This window comes from Sciurus vulgaris (assembly GCF_902686455.1).
Source record: "Sciurus vulgaris genome assembly, chromosome: 8".
In the NCBI taxonomy this organism is placed as follows: domain Eukaryota; kingdom Metazoa; phylum Chordata; class Mammalia; order Rodentia; family Sciuridae; genus Sciurus; species Sciurus vulgaris.
Genome location: NC_136468.1, coordinates 63623785 through 63651630, shown reverse-complemented (window position 1 = coordinate 63651630; position 27846 = coordinate 63623785). Strand labels below are relative to the sequence as shown.

At 37.1% G+C, this 27846-nt stretch overlaps 1 protein-coding gene across 9 annotated transcripts in view; it reads right to left on the bottom strand.

The window, feature by feature from the left end:
- Positions 1-27846, bottom strand: part of MAGI2 (membrane associated guanylate kinase, WW and PDZ domain containing 2) — a 1317383-nt gene that overhangs the window by 672568 nt on the left and 616969 nt on the right. Inside the window, exon 1 of one of the 9 annotated variants that reach the window (XM_079150218.1) lies at positions 12844-18988. The exons of the other annotated variants lie outside the window; for them this stretch is intronic. The gene's annotated coding sequence lies outside the window, so the exon portion shown is untranslated. Of the gene's footprint in view, positions 1-12843; positions 18989-27846 lie in introns of those variants that run through there. 9 annotated transcript variants of the gene reach the window in all.

Genomic DNA, 27846 nt, shown 5'->3' with positions numbered 1-27846 from the left:
TTATTTTCTTAACCTCTTGAACTCCCTGTTACTAAAGCCACTGGACTTGGTGAGTCCTCTTCTTATAAGACCTATCAGCAGTTGATCATCCTCTCTTGGAAATACTGTTTCCCTTAGCTTAGATCATACCCTTTCTTCATGTGTCTTCTCTTTTTCTGAATGTGACTTCTTGCTCTCTTTTGCCAATTCCTTCCAAACTCTCCAACTACAACATGTGCCCCAGTGTTCAGTCTGGAGAATGTTCTTTCCTTTCTGTACACAGACCTTAGATCATGTCATTATACACATGGCTTTAAACACCACAATGAAGAGTTGACCCCCAAATGTGCGCTTTACCATGGACCTCACGCCTGAATCCTGCAAGTATAAGACTGCCATTGAATCATTCCTGTCTTCTGAGAGGACAAAAAGAGCATCACAAACCTGCATGTTTGGCAAAGGTCTTCACCCCCTTCCACCATGGTAACTCTCATCTCTGTCAAGTCTTGACTCAGTCATCCTTCTAGAATTGCCTTTCCTGGCTTCCCTTCCAAAAATATCTTTCCCCTCTTCCCCCGATTTGAGATATTTAATGTTCCACTTCCCTACCTATTTTATCTTCCATGATCATTATCTAGCATATATTTTATTGAGTTATCTTTCGCATTCCTGGTCTCTCTCATGAAGAACAGGATTTCTGTTTCGTTTATTGCTGTATCAAAATCACCTGGAATAATGCCTGAACTATAGCGGACATTCAATAAATATTTATAGTATGAATGGTGAATGCTAGAAACACAATGCATAGTTTTCATTAAAAAAAGAAAAATCCAATGTTTCATATACACAGGATTGAGTGTACTTATAATCATTCTGCCCAAATTCTATTTTTCTAATCTTCTCTTTCATTAAGCATTACACTGAAATGTGTTTTCACGGGCTCAGATATACTTGAGAAGAATGATGTGTACGCACACCAGGATCCTTTCATATGGTTAACTAGATACACACATCATTACATGCACATCTATGTGAAAATAAATAAAAAACTTCAAGACTGTGCAACTTGTCATAAGAATCCTCCCCATCATAAAAGGACCTCATTCTTTTTGTTCTCCATATTCCCCCAAGTCTGCACTGCAGTGGCTAATATTTTTTGGGCAAACAATGCTCTTTGTGCATCTCAAGCAATACTGCTTTTTCTTTCTGAATATCCTTTCCTCTTTCTATAATTGAGAGAGTGATATTCACTCTTGGATCTTAGATTTCTTCACACCTCTGTGAAGAATTAAGGCACATGCCTTCATATGCTCATACCACAAGGGTTGTTAATCTGTCACTTTCATATCACATGTTGGCACTCCCATCTCTTACACTAAATTATGAACTCCTCATGGGTCTGGATAATCTCTGTATCTTAAGCAGCTAACCAAAATCTGACACATAATAGATAATGAATCTTTGCATAAGGCATTCATCAATCCAAAGAATGCAAATACAATTCAACCTATACAAATATATTTTTGAGGAAATCATTGAAATAAATTTTTAAAAGGATTAGTGTCAAGAAAATAATAAAATAGAGTTCTACATATTAAGTAATCACAAGTGTACCAGAGACAGAAATGGTAAGAAAAACTATAAATATTTTAACATTTTAGAATTTGAAAATTTAGCCTATTTAAGATTATCTGTATAGAAGTATAAAAATAAGTGTTTCACTTTATTTTTAATTATGAATTCATTTCTAGGTGAAGACACATAGCACTAAGATGATTGTACACACCTCATCAAGAAAACCATTGAAAAATAATGAAATCATAAGTATGCACATTTTTTAGTGCAAGGTAAGACTACGCTTTGAATTAATTTTTAAAAGTTGTGTAACCAAAAAGAGAATCTAAAAAGTTAATTAGAAGCTCTTATTTTTCTCTTTAGTTGTAAATATTAAAATTGCAAATTTAATATGGCAATGTTCATTTCAATGTGAGAATTTGAATATCATATTGTGATAAACTCATTAGTTATACGAAAGAACGAAACTAATATAAAATTGTTACCAAAAATTGTTAATTAAACAAAATACCTTATTTTCTTTCATACTGCCATGACAAAATAAAATGCAGATTAATAACAGCTGAGTATCTTAATGTGAGTTTATGTGTTAAATTTCTATCACACATTTTCCCAGAGAGAAATCTAACTTTTTTTTCCTTTCATGTTAAGTCTTCAAGAAAATAAAACTGCTTTGAACAATTTCTCTGTGAACACTTGCCTTTTATAACCTGTATCTTTCTTTGTTACGTAATATTTTTAAAACTACATTGTCTTCTAGAGTGCAGTAAGGGTGCAGACACTCCTGTATTAAAATTCCCACTTAGATCAAAAACAACTATCATGGAATGGCAGTCCTTAGAATTAGAAGCCTGCAATTTGATGCTTCAGATTTACTGTTTTAATTGACAGATAACCTTGTGTTTTTCGCTTCTATGACATGATGTTTTAAAGTACATACATATTATGGAATGGTTGAATCTAATTAACAGATGCATTACCTCATATAGTTATCATTTTTGAGGTGAGAGCACATAAGATCCACTCCACATTTTTCAAGACTACAATGCATCATCATTAACCACAGTCACCTTGCCGTTCAACCTATATCCTACCACCAATCTCTCTCTCACATCCCCAAGCCACCCCAGCTCCTGGTAACCACCATTCTACTCTCTACTTCTATGAGATCAACTGTTTTAGATTCCACATATGAACAATTGAATGTTCACTCTTATGCTCCCATGCTAAATTTTTACTCTATTCCAGTTAATGACATCCCCACCTCCCTAGCATATTCTGATGGTTCTCCTTGACAATCTTAGTGAGAAGTGGTCTAAATTTGCTTTATTGGAAGAAGGAAAATGATATGAGGCATATGAGTTTCCTTTGGGCTTTGTTTATGTCCCCAGTAGCATTTTATTTCACTATATGTGTGTATGGGAGAGAAGCCCATGGGTTCATTAGGTAGTCTTCTTGAACTCTGGTAGCAGGAAGCCAAACCAATTGGAATAGACAATGTCCATTTATAAGAGGTACCTGAGGCAAATGCCTAGAATAGAGTAGAGATTAGAGTCCTTTAACCAAGAAGTCAAGAGGAACTAGGGTACGAAAATGCTAGCCAGAGATGTTCATTGAGTGCCTCCTCTGTGCCATGCATGATATAGGACCTTCTCATCCTCATCTCTGTATTGGAACAACATTGCCAAGAAGTATTACAATTCTCATTTTACAGAAAAGAAAAATGAGGTAGAAAGGCCCAAGGGAGCTGCCCAACTTTATATAGTTAAATATGTGCCAGAGACAGGCACAACTCTAGTCTCTCCCCTGCTGCATATTATTGCCTGTTGATATATACAACAGAAGTTTGTCTGGGAAGAAGAAAAGTATTAGCTTCTAAGGTTCATTTTTTTCTTTTTCCCAGGACATGCAAGAATGGGAAAGAAGGGAGAATTGCTTCCATTCTATAGTTTGAGAAAAGAAATAATTTTCCATATTCACAATGTGTCCCCTAGTTACTAGCCAAACTGTAGGTTACAAAATTGACTGAAACTTCAAACGAGTTCTCTGCAATAGTGCTTCTCAAACATTAGTGAAGAATTGAGCCATCAAAGCAGCTTATTGAATGCAGACTCTGACTCTATAGGCTGGGATGGGGTCCAAGGTTCTGTTTACAAAAAGTTCGGAGGCAAACTGATGCTTCTCGGTCACAGTCCCAACCCAATCAGAATAGCAAAGTTCTGGGCAAGGGTAACACGGGTTTCCTTTGCCTCCCCATTGCTGTGGTGGACAGGAATAGAAAGCACCATCAGCAGTGAGAGGATAGACATGATTTTAGACAAAAAGACAAACAAGATGCACGGATCCTATCTAGTTAATTTTTTATGTGTGGAATTATTTATATCAATTTTCTTTCATTCTACCTTTCATTGTTTACCTTTGACCATTAAACTTTGTAGTTTCTTAGAGGAAAAACTGTAGTGATTTCTAGTATACTTAACATTCGTTTTTAGTTTTAGTAAACTGAGACTGTAAAGAATACATACTAAAACAAATGGGGATTTTGAACCATTTCATTTCATAAATGCACATTACACTCCTTCCATGATGTGAACAAGGAGAGGATCAGCTTCTTCAAGTTGTAACTAAAACATATACAAACTGTGTGCTTGATCCTGTCTTAAGTAATGCATTGAGAGGAATAACCAAGAAAGTACCTGCTTTGGAAAGTATATGTCAGTGGGAGAAACTGAATTGTAAATGGAAAAGCATAATAGAGTATGTGTCAAGTATATGTGCATATGTGTGCATGGTTATGGTAAACAATCAATTTTTCCTAGCATCAAGGGGGTGCTAATCAAGAAAGTTTACATAGAAGACCTATGTTTAAAACTAGCATTTGCTTGGAAGAAGAAATTCCAGTTAGTGGGAAAAAACATGGGCAGACTCATATGCATGAAATAACATTTTGTTTAGCACACTTGTCTGAGTACCAGGAAACCTCAGCCTTCTTGAAAGACCGTAATTCAAGCATTCTATAGACACAGCACATTCTACAGAAGCGTGTGGAATGAACCATGGATAAGTCCATCAAAAACTGCCAGTAACCAGGCACAGTTAAATGTGTTTTTCAGGTTTGGGGGATAGGAACTATTAATAGAGGAATAGTTTAATATCAATTTCTATGTCGTTGACTTAGATAAATGGAACAGCAAAGACTTTTCTTAAACTCTAATGTACCAATCATGAAAGAAAGACGATTCCCGAAGCAGCGACTATATAATAGGGAATAAAAGTTACCATATGCAGCACTATACGAATGCTTGCATGCACAATGGGAATGAGCTATCATAACTTGGGAATCCACAGAGCAGAATTTTATACAACTGGCCAATCCCAACCTCTTTTCATGTTTACTCTTTTGAAATTAAAAAGGGGAGTAAAACAATTTCATTTTGCGAAGTGTTTCTTTAACCTTGCATACATTGAAAGAGTCATGCACAAGGTGTGAAGAAGGGGTTAGGATATTTATTTATTTTTGGTAATGGGGATTGAATCCAGGGCACTTTACCACTGAGCCACATCCCCCATCCTTTTTTTTTTTTTTTTTTTTTTTTAAAAACGGGGTCTTGCTAAGTTGTTATGGTTTTGCTAAGTTGTCCAGGATCTCCTCCCTCAGCCCTCTGAGTTCCTGGGATTATAGGAGTGCACCATTGTGTCCAGCTATCTGTGATATCTTGAAGGCATGAAATATACTCTTTCCCTTCTGTAGTGGTGAAGGCACTTAGAGACTGTGTGTACGAGGTCTTACTTTCAAAGCATGGTTTACAGTACTATTGTTGGCAAGGGGTCCTAAGAGGGAATCCGCTCTCTAAATACATACCTTACCCTAGAGACCAATATCTCTATATAAACAAGGGAGGTCCAAAAAACAAGCCTGGTGTCTTTCCACAGGATTTAACAATTCCAGCACCTAACCTAAAACTCAATCACTAAAATGTAAACTGTTTATCTTATTAACTTCAGTAGTAGGTTACTTATGGGTTATCTGACCTGCTTTTAAAAAAAAAAAAAAAATCACTTAATTTCAATTGCCATATGTATAAACTTGCTATTTTATAACTTCTTAATTATGTTTATTCTTTCCAGGATTTCTGACAGAAAACCTACTAACTGGACATAGGGATGAAAGAGAAGGCTTGGCACTACTAAGAACACATTTTTACAATTATTCTCATTTAGTACTGTGCTTAAGGACAACTGGGAGACCAGAAGCAAAGAATGTTTCTTCCTCCTCGTGCTCTGGTGGGAATTTAAGGTTTCTACAAGGTGTTAGGCTGACTGCAATGAAATGAAAACTCTACTATCTATCAATAAGACGATGATGTATTTATAGAACATGAACCACAAGAGAGCTATGCTGAGCACTTTCAATAAACCTCAATTAAAGTGATCAATATTGCTGAAAGAATCTTTAAAAGCACCTCTGACAGAAGACTTCTTTCAGATTAATTTTAAATGCTGAAATGAGTATACTAGTCATAATGGGAAGAAAATTTCAGGGTGCAGAAATAGAACTGCTAACTGTCCTAACAATCTCAAACTTATGACTTGAATGAAATTTTAATGAATTCATGAATAGTCTCTTCCCCTTTGTGGTTAGTAAAATTGGCATTAGTAGGATCTTCTTATAGTTCAACACACCTTGTGCTAAATTCCATTGACCATTTTTTTCACGTTTTGCCCAAAATGTTAAACTATTCTTCCCCCTCTCTGATAATGCAGACGTCATTTACTCTTCATGCTCTGCTTGGAGTCCCACCTCTTCCACAAATCCTTTCTTTTGTGCTCTGGTTTTATTATAATATGTACTATCAAATACAGTTCTTGATCACCAATTCAGAGCAGCCATCTGCTGTTAGTGCCACAACTGAAAAGCAAGCTTCCAGAAGTTTAGTGCATGTTCCGCCTCACAGTCCCTCAGACTGATAAGCAGAGTGCTAAACAGTCCACAATAACTTTTTTGAAAACACAATGGAAAGTTCACATCTAGGAGGGCTTCAGGACTCACAAGCCCATTACCAGGTTACTTATCAAGGCACAGCCACTGTGGATGAAACCTAGATGCAGAGCACTAAGGATGATGTGATTAAGGAAGGATAGACCACCATTTTGCTTAAGACACTATGAACTTTTGATACAGAGAGTGGTTATGGTCTGGATCTGGAATGTTCTCTAAAGGCTTGAATATGGAAGACTTGGTCCTCAGTGCAGCAATATTCAGAGGTGGGACTTTGGGGAAGTGATTAGGTCATGAATGTTCTGACCCATGAGGGTTCATAACTGAATGGACTATTGAGAGGTGGTGGTATTCATAGGTGGTAGAGTCTACTTGGAGGAAATAGGTTAGTGGGGGCATGCCCTGGAAGGGTATGTCTAGTTCTTGGAACCTTACTCATTCTTTTTGCTTCCTGGTGACCATGAGGTGTGAGCCTTGCTCTGCTGTGCTCCTCACCAACCACCATGATGTACTGCATCACAAGGAGTCACCTTACCCAGGACTGAAACCTTTGAAATCATGAGTCAAAATAAATATTTCTCATTCTAAGTCAACCTTCTCAGGTATTTTGTCACAGTGACAAAAAAGCTGACTAACATAATAGGAAAGTGCTGTTTTGAGATATTATAAGAGCAGACATTTAAGTGATCTTTCTCAGATGGAAATTTCCAACCAAAGGAGATCATGGGACTACCTGGTACTATCAGGTTTCCACACTAGCCAACTCAAAGAACTGTTCTTTGTTGAACCAAACCAATTACACTTTATCTTTCCACAATGTTGGTGCCTTGGTATTCATTAAATTGCTCATCTAGCAAACATGTATTGCACACTTAATATATGAGGTGACATGATCTGAGGTCCTCAGAATACTGCTGTGAGAAAAACAAATTTAGAAGGTCCTGTCTCCTGGAAAAGACAGTAATTAAATAAAGGCACTGATATGAAATTGAACATTATAAAAGTACAACAGTAAATACAATGAAAAAAGAAAAAAGCATAATGATCTCTGAGCCCATTTCATCAACACACAATTTAATGTGTGAGCAAGAAAATTGGGTAGAGGAGTGTCCTGGTAGAAGACACAACATGTGCTAGGGCCTTGAGAGTCAACAAAATGTGAAGTTTTCTAAGACCTCTATGTAAGAACAACTCTTCTTAAAGAGTTATTTGAATCCAAGATTAAGATCCACTGTGAGGTATGGTGGTATGTGTCTAGTCCCAGTAACTAGGGAGGCTAATGCAGGAGGATCATTTTACCTGGGAGCAGTTCCTTAGCTTGGCATTTGAGCTTCTCTAGTCTTTTGAGTTAAAGCACACAGAGGGCTCATTTTCTATTATAGACCAGACAGACAAGACTCGAATTCCATTGTTTGTCCTGTTGGGCAAGGTGTGTGCCTTTGTGAGCAGTGTTTTGTAAGACCCTTAACACCAACAAAACTTAGAGGAACTTGCAAAGTTTCTTGGAATATGTTTCTGGGTGGAGAAAGTTACAGAAACTTCATGCTGAGAGGACCTTGAAAACACCTGAACTGTTTTTAGGTCTGGTCTATTTCAGAGAGGATCTTATAGCAGAAATGATCTCTTATTGAAGGTATTATTCGCCTGATCCCCAGCCCCAAGGAGAAAAGAAAGGTGAAAAGTAAAGCAGCTGGCTCTGGAACCTCATTGAGGTCTTATTAGTCTGGTAACTTCCTGATCCACAACATGCTTTAATTAGAGTTATTGGTTCAGCTTGCTGCTGCTTCTCCATTGGTGGACCACCTGGGAATGAGCCTCCTATTTCAAAATACACTCCATTGAGAGTTTCCTTAAAGACTCCAGTGTTTGAAATGCTTTTCTGATGTAAATGTTTTTAAATAACTATTCTGATTGTGTTCTTCCACGGGATGAACATTAAATTGCCAAAGACCTTGATCAGGAAATTTTATATCACTATCACACTCTGAATTTGATGTATTACTGGAGTGCTTTGGGAGGATAGGTAGGCAATCTACAGGAGAAAAGAGAAGGTGCTGTTTTGGGAAAATATGGTTATGTGACAAAGAACCATCCTTGTGAACAGAACTGAGTAGAAAACGAAACACTTTACTATAGATTTACAAGTCTTAAAATAGATGGTATATACTTTAACCTCTGATATCTGTGAATCACTTGTACTGATATGTCACATCCTAATAAGGTTATTATCCATTTATTTATTTACTTATTTAGTTTTGCAGGACTATGGATTGAATCTAGGGGATTCTACCACTAAGCTACATTATCAGTCCTTTTCATTTTGAGACAGGGTGTGTCTAAATTGCCTTACACTTTTGATCTTCCTACATCAGCCTCCTGAGTCAGTGGGATTTCAAGTTACTGCACCTGGTGGTTCCTATCTTTCTAAAGACACCAACTAATGCAGTCAAAATAGCAAAGTACTTTTATTTTTCTATAATTATGCTACAAATCTGTTATCTTCAGAATAAACAACTGATGTCTTAGATTGCTACAAGCTGCATGACTTAAAGTAAAACTTGAGACATGACAGAGAAGAAATGTACCTTAAATTAAACCTAAAATTGAAGTATTTTAAGCTCGGAACCTTTTATCATGTCTCTGCTTATTTAATGTCATGTTGCCCTTTCATAAAGCTTTTAACAATTGCAAATAGAATTTAGGGTTGTAGAGTTCTAAAAGTGAGCAAAATGGACATCAGATAGCAGGCCATTGCTACTTCAGATGTTCTCAGAAAGCAGTTTTCTGTTTAAAAATATTTCAAGAAGAATTAAATTGGAGTAAAACATCTTTATTGGAAACTTCATTGTTTTAGTCCAACTTTTCCTTTCTATGCCGCAGGTATCTTATGAATAACTAGTTTTACTCTTAAGAAATTTTCTATTTTCCAAATTCAAAGCTATAAAAAGAATATAGGAGTATGGAAATTTATTTTAACATGTGGGTTTTTCTATTTTTGCCCTCATCATGAACTCATTGAGGGTCTGGGGTGTAGCTCAGTGGGAGAATGCTTGCCTAGCATGTGAAAGGTCCTGGCACTGAAGGAAAAACAAAACAAAACAATTCTGTGGCATCCCAAATGTTACCCAAGCAGCACATAGCCCTCATGTCAAAAAATTGGTTAATCATCCTAGATTTTCTCAGTTCTCCCTGAGAGACTGCTGCTCTGTGAACTGATTCTGTATTTTGGGTATTTTGCTGCTTGTAAAACAAAATACATTGGTAGAAAGTTTCAAGGATTCATGCCTCTTTTGTATATCACATTATCTGGTTTATATACAAGTGCTTCCAAAATAGTTAGTGAACTCTGTCCTTAGTTTTAGAATCACCTGAAATTTTTCTGGATAAAACTGTCTTAGGAGTCATAAGGAATATGTAAGAGTGACCATGCTGATCCTCTAGTGAACTTTGAAATCCATGTTTTTATTGTTCCCTCTATTGTTTTGTTCATTGTTCTACTATGACTGCATCAATTTCCCCAAAGCACACCATGTGCCATAGTCACATTGTCTGCATGTATAAATGCAGCAATCAGATCTACATGTTAAAGTTCCATTTCTGTGGTTCTACAGAGGAAAATCTTATGGCTTCATCTTTATCAAAATTATTCCAAACAAACTCCAAGAAAACCTGTGCCCTAACTACCACGTCATGGAAAGATAATAAAAATATAATTCCTAGTCATGTGTGGTGGTGCAGTCCTGTAATCCCAGTGACTCAGTAAGCTGATCAGGAAGATCACAAGTTCAAGGCCAACCTCAGCAACTAGGTAAGACACTGTCTCACAAAAAAAAAAAAAAAAAAAAAAAAAATTAAAAGGGCTGGGGATGTAGCTCAGTGGTAAAATGCTACTGGGTTGAATCCTCAGTACAAGTGTGTGTGTGTGTGTGTGTGTGTGTGTATGTGTAATTGAGAGAAAGAGAGTGATCCTCTTAAAGAGATACCTTTCAGTAGTGAAAATGGTACAATATCCAAAACACTTAGGAAACTGTTTTCATGATGCTGTTAAAATTTTTGTTCTAAAGTCTAACTTGTCCTAGACAAAGATGACCCCATGTCATTTTGTACAAAGCACTGAGGTTCTTACAAATTTCTATAATTAGGGAATTATACACTTTAAAGAACTATTCTTTCTGTGCAATTTATACACTATTGCACTATTTTGCATCCTCAGGTTACCTTCCCTACTGGATGGTGCCTTGACACTATAGCTCTTGCCTAAAATATAAGGAGCCCAGACCCTACCTCCTGAACCCACTCTATACTCCAGCATTTTAGAATGCTCTATGATAGAGAATGGCTGATTTTGCATACCCCCAACAACCCATGCTCTTCACTACTCTCTCAAACACACAGCCCTCTGCTAAAGTGCATCCTGCCTCTGCTGGCTGGAGCTTTCACACACCAAAGCCTAAATAAAGGAGCAGTGTGGCTGCTGTAGCATCTCCACTCCCTGCTCAGTACAGGAATTCCTCAATAAGCACATGTACAGGACAGTAGTACATTTCTTCCCTGCATCCTAACGTTGGACATATCTTTCTCCTAGCACAATGGATCACAATTCAAAAAAAAAAAAAAAAAAAAAAAGGGGGGGGGTGGAATCCAGTAAGATAGAAAATAGCTGCTTTGTTATTATCAGAGCCGAAATGATAGGCAAACATTCCCAGGTTTTTACCTGTCACTTACCATGCCAAAAGTCCAAATGTAAAGTGTCACACATGTGTGGGTCTTTTCTTAGAGAAATTGTTTACCAACTCACTTAAAAACAACAAAAAGTGCCTCACATTATGTCCTGACAAATCTAATCTATCCTTTTAAAAATGGAAACCTGTGATTGCCAGAAAGATATTTGCTGCTAGCTTTGCTCTGGGTAGTTTGTATTTGAAGTAAAACCGTCACCACCCACTCCCCATTCAAGCCGAGATTTTAAAAAGCAGGCAAACTGAAAGGAACCACGAGCCAGTCCGGCCCTTTAAGGAAACAGCAATCAGAGCAAATCACAATGCTGGGGAAAGGCTCAACTACTTGAAGACCATCTCCTCAGGACGGGAGGAGAAATATGGAGCCATTTTTCACTAGGTTCACAAGAAAATGTCAGCTCACAGCGGCTCGTGCACTGCCAGAGCGCATCTTAATTTGGTCCAAAGGGACACAGCCAGTCACCCTCACAGCACATTTTCTTAAAGAGTCCATTACAAATCTGATTCCCTCAGCTCTGAGCATCTTCTTGATAGAGTCTTTGGCAATTGCATGGCACAGATCTGCATCCTATTCAATGCTTTCCCCAGTTCCTCTTAAAATCATGTGAATTAGACACTTCTGAGTCAAAAAAAGAAAAAGAAGAGGGGGAGGGAGGAAAAAGGCTCCTCTTCCCACTCCTCGCCCTCCTGCAGCTTCTTGACTAATACCTCTGGGCAGTTTACTTCAGAATAGAGCAGATTCTTGACCAGGGCACAATGGCAAATTGGCATAGAAGCCTCCTGCTATCACAGAAAGCATAGGCAATGCTTTCTTTGTAAAAACACAGGAAAATACACACGCTGGAACAAAAGACACTCTATCCGCACAGCAAGAAACAAGAGAAATTATGTGTTTGATTTACACACATCTGTACCCACTCATAAAAAAATGGCTTTGAACCTAATTTAATTGACACATTGTATTCTTTCCCCAAATCAGGTCCCATACGATGATTTTTTTAAAAAAGCTTTGGTTCCAATAGGAGGTAAAACACACTACTGGAAGAATACCTGGGGTGTGCCTTTGTTGATGGGGTGCCATTTCAAACTTATTATATGGGAACTCAATTATGTGGGAAATTAAGATAAAGCAAAAGCAGAGGGTCATCTCTAAATTCTTCTGACATGACAAAAAAATGCCAAGTCAGCAGATATTTGCTGTTTACATTTCACAATACCCTCATCATGGATTTGCAGCCTTGTGGAGCAAAATGCCAACTATTCCCCAAACAGCCACCTGACAATCTAGGGCTGAAACACACATTGTGACTCAGAAGGAGACATCATGACGGCTCTCCACTGGCTGTACTGAACAAAAGCTCCGCAAGCAAAGGAGAGGCATTTGGTACATGAAGTGAGAGTCGAATCAAGTTTAGGTTCACATCTGGTGGAATATGGCACTGCCTTACCCAGGGACTGGGGAGCAGAAGGGTTTGGAAGCTATAAATAGAAAACACACAAATATACACATAGAGATATTGAAGCCAGACCGGGTCGTTTCAGCTTACTAACCTAGAGCTCTGCTCAGAGGAAGCAGGGAAGCCGCGCGTCCTCGCCCACCTTTCCATGGTCCTCAGTCAGCGTCTTCTCAAACCACCTGTACTGATCCAACCCATTCTCAGATAAAACAATGCTCTTGATAGAAGTAGTCTCAGCTGAGCTTTGATGTCTCCAGCACGGGTGTCTAGAATTTTCCTCTTTAAGCCAGACACAGCAACACAAAACTGCCGCTGAGGTCTTTTGTTTTCCCTCCTCTCAAAGATGAAGCATGCAGCACTTCTCTCCCTCTCTCTCTCTCTCCCTCTCTGTCTCTCTCTCTCCTCTCTCGCTCGCTCTCTCCCTCCGTTTCCCTTTCCCCAACCCCCACCAGCAACCTCACTCTCCCGTTTAGTCAGGGTCATTTACATCTCTCAGCAGGAGAACCTGTGTTACATACACGCCTGTCTCTCACTTTTGGGTTTCCTCTGGGAAAGGGAGGGGGACGGCTCTAGGTGAAGTCAGGTGACCCCTCCGTTAAAAGCCGGCGAGATGGATGGAGTGTATGAATTTTAATATACACACAGGCACATTTACATTACAAAGCAGGAAGGAAAATCCACTCCTAGAGATTAAGCATTTTTGTTTTTACTTTCATAGTCCCCTTTTAGCAATTAAGAGAAGCTAGTCTAGTATAATGAAATGTAATTAAACTTTTCAGTGTTAATAACAAGGCTGCATCCTTTCAGAATCATCCAACTGAACAATTCTTTTAAACTTGTAAGTCTGTTTCCTTTTCTTTGGGGTGGGGGAGACTGTGTGGTCAAAGAATCAGTTATTTTACTATTTACACACTTTTTAGTTTGATCTTTTCTCTGACATCCAGTTCACTTATCCTAAAGTTAAGGATTATTATAAAATATAACAGCAATAACAACAAAGGAGAAAAAAATGGCAAAACTCCAGAGCACATAGCATGGATAGAAATCAATAACTTCCTATTGCAGAACTGGATTCAATAACGAGTAACTTTTTGCTCTTAGGCAAATAACTTTCCAACTTCTCTGCTTCAGTGTCTCTGTCTTCCAACAGAAACTAAATGTAATAAATGTAGCAAATATTCCCCCTTCTCTCCTCCCAGGTGAGAACTCTGGTAGAGAAGGATGCCAAAGTTGCTAGAGCACCTCCCAGACAGAAGTAACTAGAAACGCAGGGGCTAATCTAATGCTTTGTTGAAGACGAGTTTATAGGCCACAGTTCTGGCCCTCTGCCCTATAGAGTAAAATTGTCACTACCAGATTCCCTGCTGCAAAGCGTTTGAAACCCAGTGGAGAGCCTACCACTAAATAGGGAAGATATGTAATCTCATAGGAGCACTGCAAAGAAAAATGAGTTAATATCTATGAACTATTTTGAGCACTCAGATAAAAATCATTTATAAAGTTAAATGATAAGTTATTCAAATGAGGAGCAGCAAGTATGTTGGGGACAGACATCAGAAGAAGGTTTTATTTGGTCTTTGGTGCTCTAACTGTGGATCTTAATTTCAAGAACATGATGTTATTGCTGCCTTAACAAAGCAGGAACTTGAGAAAGAGATCACACAGAGCCACATGATTCCTGCCACTGAAGATAACATTGTTGGGGCTCAGAAAAAAAAATACCCCAAAGTGAAAACTTCAGAGTAAAGTGTCTCTCTGACCTTTCCCTGTCTCCTGATGCCCTTTCTCCACCCATGCCACCCCCAAAGGCAAGTCACAGAAATTGAAATTTCTCTTCCCCACATCTGGTCATAGAAACTAGAACCTCTTTAGTCCAAAACAAGCCATAAAGCCTAACTATATCAATCTAATCTCCCCTGCCTTTCTGTGTGGGAGCTGGTCATAAAGATCATTCCCTTTGGTCCAATCATATCTCTACACAGATGCCTATGAGTCTTCAAATCTAATCATAGGCACATATAGGTCACCCTTGGGTCTTTGATTCTTCAATCTAAAGGCTCCCATGTCATACAAGTCTTGGAGTAAATAAATTTTGAATGCTTTTGTTGATCTTTCTTTTGGTAGAGGAATAACAACTATGACCCTTTATGATGGCAGGAAAAGGATCACCCCCTTTCCTCCTCTACAGATATTTTTTTAAAACTCTTATACAAACAGCCTCTTGCTGTCTGGAGAACCTTGTCAAGGGAGTGCCACATTTGCTGCAGGGTCTGGTCAGTCCAGTTAAATAAACTCCATTCAGCCTAGATAAGAAATGAGAAACAACTATTCACTGCTCTTGCTTGTTTTATGTTTTAAAAACTTTACCTTGTATGGAAAAGATCCTATTTAAGCATTTAAAATAAAGTATATGCTAACTGGCTGCAAATTTAGCTTCAGTTTGTGCTATAAAAATTGGCATCCAAACATTGGACAGTAAAGAAAAAAGTCTTGCTTCAGAAAAGTAAGTCAGCTTAGACAAATTTAGGAAGACCTAAAATTCTGTAGTGTAAAAACATAAAGAATTTCAGTTTATATTCTCTTATAACCTAATTAGCTGCTCTTTCCCTTTATTTTTCCTCTCTAGCACTGGGTGTCTTAGTTTTGCATTTACTGAGTCAGGTTTTGTTTCTCCTCTACTTCACCCCCTGACTTTTCTTCTTGTGGTCATAGAGTCACTTTCCTGGAATGTACACAATGTTGCAATGATAGAGAGCAAGGAAGGCATGTGATATTACACTAGATAATATGTGGGCTTTCACCCAAAGACTAGTTAATAGCAACTTTCAAGCTCCTTTCAATTCTAACAAAGAGGAATGATGGAATCTAGACTGAATATGTTTTATTATTAAAATCGAAGTTTCTTGATTTAAAGAGCCCTATTAAAGCTCACCAGTGACAAGCCAGTTTTTTTAAAAAATGAAAATAAATTAGGAAAAATGTTATAGCAACTAACTCCAGCCAACTTTCTAAAATGTCTCCTATTACTTTTACAGTGCTGACACAGAATAAAATAAATCTTTACTCCTGTACTCATTTATTCAAATAATGTTCATTGAGCATTTCCTTTGTTTTAGGCACTAATTTAAACACGGAAGGGCAAAAGACAAAACAGTCTGGGTGCTTTCAAGATACTCCACAACTGCGTACCATTAGCATAAAATAGATACAGCAGCACATTGTACCAAGTTCAATGGAAAGTCAGAAAAGGGAGAGAAATTCTTCCTAATGGGAGTTGACACTCAGATTGAGGCTTTATGATGTTTTTCTAGGAAAGAAACAGTCAGTGATTACAAGCAAAGAAACATCAAGGACAGAATCTTGTGCAGTATGGTCTGGCTGGACTACAGAGTACTTGATGGTTTGAAAGGTAGATTCAAACAGGCTGTGAAAGATCTTGACTGCTTTGTCCAAGTTATGTGCACTTTATGTAAAATGCAATGGCAAGTTATTAAGGTTCTTTGGATAGTAAATTATATGTTTCACAAATATTATTTTGGATTAGCTTGCAGTTTTTGAACTTTCCCAATAAGAATGACCCCAAGTGACAGTAAACATGTAAGAGTATACATCAAATTAGAGAAATCCAGGGATATCAGTTTCTTGGGGAAATGTCTATTTTTAACAAGTGTCCTAAGCAATTTATCATCAGGAAATTTCTGGAAATGCTGGTGTGGTGGTGGTTCTTGACCATGGATGAATATTAGAATCACCTATGGACTTTTTTAACCAATCGAATGTAAGTACATCTCTACACTAATTTAGTCAGAATATCTTGAGATAGAACCAGGAATAGTTTAATTTTCTAAGGTAGTTCCAATGTAGCTAAGGTTAAGAATCACTGGTTTGGAAAGGAGTGAGGTAGAAAGAAGACCATTTAGAAGCTGTTTTGAGGTTATTTAGTTGAAACAACAGAATCCAGCTAGCCCAAGAAAAGATACCTAATGTGGTATCCAAACATAGGAAAAGCAGTACCACCACACCCAGCCTCACAGGAACTGGGCTCACAGACCATTAAGATCCAAGAATTCCCTTCTCTATTTCTCAGGGCTGCATATCCTTTTCTTGATTCTTTCTGTCTGCTGTTCTTAACCAGCTTCATTTTCTTGCATGCTTTCGAATATGGCATCATTGGAAAAAACAGGGTCTGCCCCTGGGGATCCTGTACTCACTAAATAGGAAGTTTCAGTTTTTATGTTCTCTCTGGTCAATCCTTGAGTCCTTTGGCAAAGACTGGATTAGTTGGGCTGGTGTCCTTAGGTGCTGTTCATCCTATCAGTTACAGCTGGAATCATCATATGGCCACATTCACTTTGTAAGGGTTCCAGGAAAAGATTTTCTGAAAAGGCCTCAGACAGGCAGACACACCTAAGTGTGTTGCACACTGAAATAATAATTCAAGCAAGAAATACTTAAGAAGGTTAGAGTAAACTGGTTTGGAAGATGAAAGACTCAGTGTCTCAGATGCTTTTCAGAGGTCAAACTCACAGAACTTAGAGACTAATTGAATATGAAGGAATGGAAAAGAAAGAACAACAGCTGAGAAATAAACATGTCTTCTACTGCAAATGCCACATTGTAGTACAGGTACCACTAAGAGATTATCCATCTGACTAGTCAGTGAAGGATATATATACCTGATATTGAGCGGTACACTTAAGAATTATATAGAAGCCTAAAGGTGAAAAGAAATCCAAAAATCAAAGAAAATTAGACACAGGAGGAGAGTTACAGAGTTACATAATGCAGGATCACTTAGTAAGCCAAATGGAGACTTCTGCTTTTCACACTTAGGTTAGAGATTTTTACACAAAAGTAGAGAACACATACCAGATTGAAATATGATGAATGTGCTATTTTGCACCATGAAATATTAAATTATATACACTACTCTCTGCCATCTCATTCTTACATGAAACCTTTTGTCAGGCTGAATCTGTCTACTCTGTCTGCCCACCCCACAGTCCTTCTCTCAGGTGCACCTTTGATTCCCTTTCTGAAATGACCTCCCTGCTTCCTTTCTTCATCTGCATTTTATCTGTCTTTCAAGGACTCCCTGCTAACACTGTGCACATGAATCCACCCGACTCTTTTAGAATTTACACTTAAGGCACATCGCTATTACAACAGCAGCAGCAGGAGTGATAATATTAATAAAAGGCTCTCATATTAGTGCTAAGCGATTTAACTTTTTTAATTCTCACAGTAACTCTGTGAGGTACTATTATCACCATTTAACCACTGAGGAAAGTGAAGTCTAAAGAAACTAAATAATTTACCAAAGGTCAGGAAACTAGTAAATAAGTAGTTTCTTGATCAAGACCCAAGGTAGTCTGTGCTATATGATTAACATCATACCTCCTTCCTTAATCATCGGGAACCTCAAATTTAGTAATTATTGAACTAGTAGATAATGTTGTTACTGTTGTACTTTATACTCTATTACATGCCCACTAGAGGTTCAATTTCAAAAGCTGGACTCTGACTCTAAGTTTAGAGTCACACTTTGTCATTTTTTGAGCTGTGTAACCAATGACAAGGCGTCTATCTCTCTGTGCCTCAGTTTCCAGACCTATCTTACAGTTTCACCATGATGCTCAAAGGAGAATCCATGTTTAGCATGCAGTACAATGCTATGATCTATTAGATGCTCAGTAATTTACTTATTTTACCATTACTGTTGTTATTAAGTCAGAAACAAATTTTCTGTGAATATGAGATTTTCATCTCAGCCAGAGACATTTAGGGTGAAAAGCACCTTTTTAAATGTAGTTTATGTAATTTTTAGTCATCCTAATCTATAGAACTATTCTATTGATCAAATTAGGAAGCTTCATGAACTACTATTTTATTAGTTATGAACTACACATATTGATCATTATTAGACCTGCAGTGTATATGGTCTTTTGACATAGAGCAAAAATTGCATAATTTCCCAAAGACTAGAACTTGCATTTTAGCAATAAGTTAAATATTAATTCTTCTTGAAAATAATTATACCTGTATTAACTATAAAATATTGCCTTTTTTCTACTTAAATATTTCCAATATTTCCATGGAACATTTTCTTACATTCTGAGATATGTTTACAAGCAAACAAAATTTCTTAAGGGTATATTTAGTATAAATATGATTATTTAGTATAAATGTGGTATATTTATGTGGACTCAAAAGCAAATTCATTATGTATCTTATCTGATAATGGGAAAATAATTTTTGCACAAGGATAATAATTATCATATTTTGTAATATAGACAAAAATCAAGAAAATTATCTTCTCTTTTTAATACAATAAATCGTTGATCCTGAGGGGTAAAGAAGAAAATTATCTTCTCTTTTTAATACAATAAATTGTTGATCCTGAGGGGTAAAGATCCTACTGTTGGTGTTTTGGGTGACTGTGGACTAAATGATGTCTGTGGTACATTGCTGACCACTGGATATGTGCATAGGTTACTTTTGGGTTGGCAGAGTTAGTGTTTACAGAGCCTGAGTCTGTAGAAACTTTTCCTGTGTCAGAGGCTACATGACAATTTTCATCAGAAACAACTTACTTCTTTTAGACTGTTTATGTCAAACTAATGCATTTTCAGTCACTGTCAAAAGTATGCTGCTCTACTTGAAGATAGTTATATGTATGTGCATGCATACATAATTATCATAGGGAATGGTTTGATTATCCCATTCTAAGAGAAGAAAAGCAAAAAGCAAAAAATTCGTGCTTTGGGTTTTTCTTTAGTTTTGACTAACCAGTCATAGCAGGTGCTTTAAGAAAAGCCCTTAAATATATTTGAGTTCCAAAGACACAGGACTGTAGCAACCCTTACTTCACCATCTCCTCGTTGTGAGGCACTAGATAAATAACTCATCTGAAACAGAGTGATACTATCTGTTGCAGAGAGTTTTCAGGTATTAACTGAAATAATGCATGTGAAGTGTTCAGTATGGTGCCTGGCACACCATCACCAACACCACCATAATGACCAGCATCACCTTCACCATTGTTACCATCACCACTGCCATCACCATCAGCCTCATCACCACCATCGTCACAATCACTACTGTCACACACCCGTCACCATCACTTCCATTACCAGCATCATTATCTTCACCCCCACTATCACCATCACCCTTATCAACCTCCTCATAGCTAACACTTGGCTTGTACCAGACACTGCTCTAAATAATATACAATAAATGCTAGCTTCCATCATAATTTTAAGTATTTTATTTTGCTGACTTTTGGCTCATGAAATTGCACATTCCAAGCCAATTACCTTGATATAAAACACACTATCATGTTCTAATGGGCCCTAGTCAAAGTAAAAGCTTACACACAAATACCTTTTCAGTACATAAAGTGAAAAAAAAAACATAAAGTGCTTCCTTCTTCATTAGTCTTTCCTTCCCCCAAACAAATCTCAGGATCAGACTTTGAACATGGAATTTCCTCCCTGAATTATTTACCCCCCTGAAATTAATTCATTGTGTATTAACAATCCATAAGAGAATAAGACCATGCACATGGAAGGTCCTCCTTAGATGGTTTCTAAGTCCTCTGAAGGCAATTCATCATGCATTAAAAATCCACGTGGGGAAATGCTTCATGATTGATAAAACTAAAGCACAAGGCAAAGTGCTTCCTGTACTGAGTGGGCATAACTAAATTCCATTGTTGACAGCTGTCCTTTATGGATTTGCATTTCTGATCTCATAATGAGTCATCCCAGTTCTGATTTCTGACAACCAGGCTGAATTGTGATCTTTTATTTTTTCCAGAGGCCCGTGCATGTCCACACCCCTGAGCTACGGTACCTTGTGAACATAAGTGGTGCAAATGTGGGGTCTCCTGTTTTCGGACACAAACTTTGCCAGAGCTCAGCCTAGACAAAATTTTGAAGTGACTGTAGTATGTTACTTCTACCTTCCATCTTCTTTTTCTTTGCACTTTAATCCATTCAGTTAGGACTTGCAGAGTTCTTCCTGTTGTGGACTTACCTCATAACAAACCCAATATTCAGCAGGATACATTGTGCAAATTACTGTGTGATACCTAAAGTAGGCACATCTTTGTCTTATTGACTTTGGATAATTTGAATAATCTCTTAAAATGAAAACTTTCCTTAGAAGTAGAAACTAAAGCCTGGCCCAGAGGCACATGCCTGTAATCCCAGCTACTGGGAGGTTGAGACAGGAGGATCATTAGTTTGAGACCAGCCTCAGCAACTTAGCAAGACCCTCAATATAAAAAATAAAAAGGGCTAGGTATATAGCTCAGTGGTGAAGCAACCCTGGGTTCAATTCCCAGTACCAATAATAACGGTAATAATAATAATGATAATAGTAAATGTAGAAACTAAAAATAATTTCTATTTTATCTCCTCAAATGTGTCTATTTAAAGGGACTGAATTAACTGGGCATATGTCTCATAAATTTCTATTTCTAATCAGAATAAGAAAAAGGAATGAATAGAATGGAAGCTATACACTCTTACCCGATCAATCTAGCATTGGGGAAAGACGCAAGAGAAAGACATATTAGTTTTGAATTGTAACTCCACCACAGACGGAATGTGTGACTCTGGGCAAAGTAGCTTAATCTTCCTAAACCTTAAGTTCTTCATCTACAAAATATAGAATATGATATTATTAAACTATTTGGTGTATTATAAAAAATAAATGTAATCATGGAGTTGATAGTGCAGAACCTGGCACGTAACGTGGAAATAGGACTTCCATTTGCCTTTCCTAAGGAGTCATTCACCCACTGAACAGATGTTTCTCCAGGCTTGATCATCTTCCCTGGGTCACCTGATCTGCTCACATATCCTTAGTTAACCTGACATCTGCATGAACATCTTTTAGCATAAGAATCCCACTCTTCAAGTAAGATATGTTCTTGGAAAGAATTACTTTAGTCAGGGAATATACATTCCCTGAGAAAACAGCAAATTTAATAAAGTCAAAATCAAATTTAATTGGATTGAGAGAGGAAGAAGGGAAAGATAAAGAGAGAGGATAGAAAAGAGGGAAGAGGGAGAAGAAATAGTTTCCTATTCTACTTAGAGGTCAAGGAGGTACCATGGGAGAGTGGAGGGAGTTCTGATCCAAGTCTGCTAGGATTTAGGAGACCTGGTCTTGTATAACTCACTTATTATCAATGCCTCCTCTATACAATAAAGACACTGAACTTTATCAAGATTTCATGCAGCTCAAAGATTTCAGTTGCCTGAAATTTAGCAGTGAAACCTCTCTTGAGGACCTTTCAACACCAAACCCCATCAGTCCATGATACCAGCAAGGGTGAACTCACATCGAATCAACCTGGGTCTGTGTTGGCTGTGACTGGGTGATATAACTATATCATCCCGTTTAATCTCCATGGTGGCGCTACCCATCCTTATTTTAGAAAGAGAGAACCCTTGGCTCAGAGAGCTTTAGAGACTTTTCCAAGGTCAAAAAAAAAAAAAAAAAAAAAAACCGAAGGGGCATGACTAATAATACCTTTGAATACAAAGCCCCAGGTACTTTTTCCTGTACCATGCTGCCACCCTCTGGGACAGAAATTTGGAACAAAGCTATTAAGAAATCAAACCTTAATTAAATGACTCTGTAATGATATTTTAGATAAATGTGAACAATCCTGCAACAGTCATGAAAACTTGAGGAAAAAAACCCAAACTGCCTGTTATGGCAGTGGAGCACTACTTCATGCTTGACAAATGGCTCTAAAAAACAAATAAGTAAGCAAACTGACTTGTAGCATTTGTTGGTTTTTGTTGAATAAATATGCCCACCTGGCTGATTTCAAGTTATCAAGGTAAAGTCACTGAACAGAATTGGGAAGAGATGTGTACAAATGACTCAAGCCATGACAAGCCGCGTCCAGCCCACCACGTGTGTGTGTGTGTGTGTGTGTGTGTGTGTGCTGTGTGCGTAGGTTTCTTAGTACCTGGATTTGTCTGTTTTCTTCAGAAAATAAAAAAGTAAACTATTAGTTCAATTATCTTTCAAGTCAGTATTTATGAGTGTCAAGTGTTTCAATTATGCCCTAATCTTTTTTTGCAAATTATGAGTCTACCTCTTTAAATTTCAAAATATAACTGTCAATAATCCCAGCACATAAAAGAAAATAAAACCCTGACTCCAACTTCCAATCTTGACCTCATTTTCTTCCATACACTGACTGGATGGTTCCTATGTCACTTCTGAATGAATCGTTTTTGGGATTTCGTATGAGATGAGTGAAGTTTTCAAGCCACCCAAGGCAGAGTTCTTCCAATAAACCAGCAGGTGACAATTGTAGTATTTGTCAGTTCTGTGTCAGCAAAGGGTCAGGAGGGAAATCTGTACAGAAAAGGAAAACAAAATTATCTAATGGCCCTGCATTCCTCAGCTTCTTCAAGTGCCATAACTGCTTGAATTCCTCTAGAATAAAAGTAAGGTGACTGACAAGACTGTACAGAAATTGCATGCATAATTTACATGACTTGCACCTCGAGCAAGCAGTGGCATTGTCATTTGTGTAGACTTGACTCACAGATTATATTCAGATGAATTGTTTGGGAAATGATTTCTGATTACGGAGGCAATTTATTTCATCTTACTCATTTCTTGTGATTGTGAGGTACAGAAGTAAGAATGCAGGAGAGGGTTAAACAGAAGAGTTCACTATTTAAGAAAATTTGCACAAATGCTTGAATTATTGCCCACATAAATGTGCAGAAATTTCTTCCCATCTAAATAAAGGAAAAAAGGGAAAAGATGCTTGAGGTGTCACTGCTATTTAGAGAAGAAATGGGATCTGAATTGAGGAATAACTTCCCTTTCAAAAATTATGATAAAGGGGAAAGAAAAAACTCTGAATATTCAATTACTACTTACAGCACAATATCCTTAAATCTGAGAGGGATCGTTGCATAGTAAAAATTACATTAGGAAGTTAAAATAAGAAATACTGCTTTTAAAATAGAAGAAATGATTTTTTAGGACTAAATTAGAGTGAGGATGTTAACATTATAATCCTATTAAGTTTAGCAGGCAGCAAAACAGACCACTGAAACTGGAAATTATAGACACTGAAGAATTTTCACTTTGAAATCTTTACGAACACAATGTAAATATCCCTCTTCAATTGTCATTTTCTTTTTTGTTTTTACTAATAAAATTTAAGTTGCATTAACTCCTTGAAGTTTTTTGTTAAGAGAAAACTCTTTCTTATAAGAGTTGCATAAACTAGGCATGGTGGCTATAATCCCAGTGGCTCAGGAGGTTGAGATAAGAGGATCCAAGTGCAAAGATAGCCTCAGCAATTTAGGGAAGCCTTGTCCCTCAATAAAATATAAAAAGGGCTGGGGATGTGGCTCAGTGGTTGAGCACCCCTGGGTTCAATCACTGGTACCAAAAAAAAAAAAAAGTTGTCTAAAATTTAGTGTTTTAGTTTTAGGGAACTTCATAAATGATATCAAAGTAAAATTAAAATAAAAATATGATTCAGATTTTTCAAAGGCTTAGAAGGTCTCTAAATTGTAGACTGTCAACTTAAGAGTTCATATCTAATAATGTTAAAAAATAGCACAAAAGTGAGTCAGAGATTAGCTTCCTCCAACTCAGAAGAATATTCACAGTTGGATGATAACTTGAAAGAGGACAGTTGGGGACGGAGGCCAGAAGAGGAAGGAATCATTACAAAGCTCTTAGGTAGTCAATAGGGTTTGGCACACAAGCAGGCTACAAGGTTCTGTGTAAGAACTCTTGAAAGAAATCAGTTTCCAGCTAGGTCTAATAGGTCTCCTTCCCATTCCTCCTTGTTCCAACCCTACATCAACTACTTCAGGATTCCTACAGTCAGAGAGAGGTGGGTTAGTCCTTTGATGAAGAGGTGAGAAGAAGAAAGGAGTTTGCAAATATTTTGAATTTATGGACTTTGATAGAAATAGAGAGATACTGAGGTCAAGTCTGGGAACGTAGATTAAGGGATTAGCCCGGTCTTTAATTGAAGGAAGTGTAGGAATGGGTGACATCAGACAAGAAGGGACAGTAAGAAGGAAGAAGCACAGATATTTGAGGGGTTAAAAAAAGAAAAATAAAAGGATTTGGAGTCATTAAATGACATTGAAAAAACTATCAGGTTTAAAAAAAAAAAAAAAAAAAAAAGTAGGAAATGGTAACCAAGAGTGCCACACCAGACTGAATGGAGCAGATGTGGCTGGGAAAGGCTGATGGAGGTGGCACTGAAGGGCTTGTGCAGACTTTGAAAGTACTAAGCAGGTCACTGATGTGGGACTGGAGGGAACAAAAGTAGAAGCACATATATACCAGAGGTTTCCAAGTCTGATTCTTTCTCAGAACCCTCTTGGGAACCTTAAAAATACATATTCTTAGACTCCATTCCTTGAAATCCTGACTTGCAAATGATATTCCTTATGCGTTTCTTGAATTTTGACAATACTTTAACATGATTCTTATTATATTAAATTTTCTGTTTTTATCCCAATTGTCCGACTAGTCTTGAAGTGTCTTGAAAGTAATATCTTTGTTCCTAATGCTTCTAAATGTTCCATTGCACCTAACAAAGGGCCAGAGATAAATATTAGGTGCCCACTAATACCTGAGGTTAATTAGTCTTCTCAATACTGCCCGTCAAGATAAATCATCATGATGATCAATTTTCATGAGTGTAGAGACTTAGACGCATAATTGAATAAAGCTTTGGATGTCTTTTTTAGGGGTCAGGGTACTGGTGAATGAATCCAGTGAAGAAGGCAGTATCTTAATGACCAAACAGCCTTTAATGCTAAAATGAATTCTAAGGGGTGTCCTGAAATGACAGTAGCAGAAAAAGGAGTGTTTCCCAGAATGATTCATGACATAAAGCCATGTCAGATTAGTTTATGGAAGATGTTGACTTGGAGATGGTTAAATATATCACTGAAAGTGTATGTGTATTCACTTGATGAGAAAGAGCATAATTATAGCAGTCCCTTGGTAGCCTGTTCACTTTACAGTGCTATTTTGAAATCAGTTAAGTTTTTTAATTGGTTACCAGTGTTTTTGGAAGGAACTTCCACTGTATAGGCGCTAGAGCTTTGCCCCCTATGGATTTTCTCCATTGGAATTCAATAAAGTGTAATTGAATTACAATGGGTGAATCCGCAAGGTGTCAATTGCCAGTTTTAAGCTAAGAAACTCTCATTTCCCTAAGCAACCACACCTCCCAGTGCTGAGTCCCTGGCCCAGGTTTTCAGAGAGCAGCTCTGTGTGGAAACACCTGTGCCCATTGTTAAATAACAAAATAACTACTGTAGTGGAATAATTTTAGGAATTGAAGAAAAACTCACCATATTTCTATTCTAGCACACAGGATGTGGCCTACTTCTTTAAAATGTCAAGCACAGAGACACAGATTTTATTTAAAGAACATAGAAACACCCGCTCTCTTCTTCGATTGAGTCTAGTATATAGTCTTTTTCCATCAGAGAAAAAATGCCCACGTTTTTGAATGGTGATGCCAACAGTATTGTGAGACAGACATCATTACTCTATGTACATGTATGATTACACGAATGGTAGGAATCTACATCGTATACAACCAGAGAAATGAAATGATGTACTCCATTTATGTACAATGAATCAAAATGCAGTCTGTAAAAATAAAATAAATAAATAAAATAATTTTTAAAAAGTATCAAGGAGTTTTCAAAGGCATTATCTCATTTGATCACTATATCCATCCAATCAGCTAAATAAAACAGTAAAATGCTTTTTTCTGTATTTTTCTTACCATTAAATAATGTAATAGCTAACTAATTTTTGCATTATTCGATAACCAAGAGCTTTTTTCATTTATATATGTTGTTATTAAAAATATTTATAACCCTCTACTCACTCATATCATATTTATTAATGTAAAATGTGCAGAAAAAACATAAAATAACCAAGATAATAATAAAATTATCACCATAGAGCTTTGTTATAATTTCAAAGTTACCATTTAACTTTAGAAAATAGAAACAAAATGAAACTAAGTATCTTTAAATGAGATAAAAATGTACAGATGAGGAAAGCTTTTAATTTTGTTCTGCTCCAAGTCAGTTTGTTTAAAAGCCAATTAGGTTTATGTAAGTCTGAATTTGCAAACAAAATGAAGATTGAATCATTTCATTTTAGAAACTATTTTTGCTTTTTACAGGCCAATAGTACAAAGTTGTATAAGTGTCCTATTTTAATTTTTACAAATTTGGAAAATTATTGATGTGAAAAACTGTTAAAAGCTTTGCAAAATGAATTGTCTACTTTGCCATCATGTAAAAAATACTGCCTCTGATACCTCTTACTTTTCTGCTCAGGGTATATATGTAACTAGTTTCCTTTCTTTCTGTCTTTTTTTTCTTTTTCTTTTTTGTACTCTGTTATTTGTTTTCTTTTTTGGGACTTAAAAGTATGTCATTTACTCCCATAATTGTTCCCCTCCTGGCCATATTTTTACTTCTTTCTTTGGAGAGAGACATACTACTTATTTCTCTTTCCTGTTCTGTAGGTGAGTCATTTAGCTTATTGGAGCTAAGTGTTCCTATGTATAAAGCAAAAAGGTGGGCAAGATAGTCTTTATGATGTCTTCCAATTTAAAACCTTTATGCAGTTTCAGAGAAAACACAATGTGATATGACGTCAAAAGATGAGGATAAGGAGAGTCATCTTTTCCACTTTGCAAATTATGCCTGGATACTTCCCTGGTGAGATTTCATACCCCAGACAACATGTGGAGTATGTGAGACAGAGAGAGATGGAGGAATGAAGGAGAGAGACAGGGAAGCTGGCTGGGAGAGAAACAGCAGTGTTCTACTGGTTAACCTGACTATCCTTTCTGACTGTTCACCTAATTTTCATTCCATCTCAGCTTTCATTCCTCACCTTCCCTTTTTGCTCTGATATACTACACTTCATAGTTCTCTTTCTCGCTTTATTGTTTTCAGCACTTATCAGTATCTAACGTAGTACTTATTATTATGTGTTTCAATTATTTGTTCGTTTTTGTTGTGTATCACCTCACTAGAAT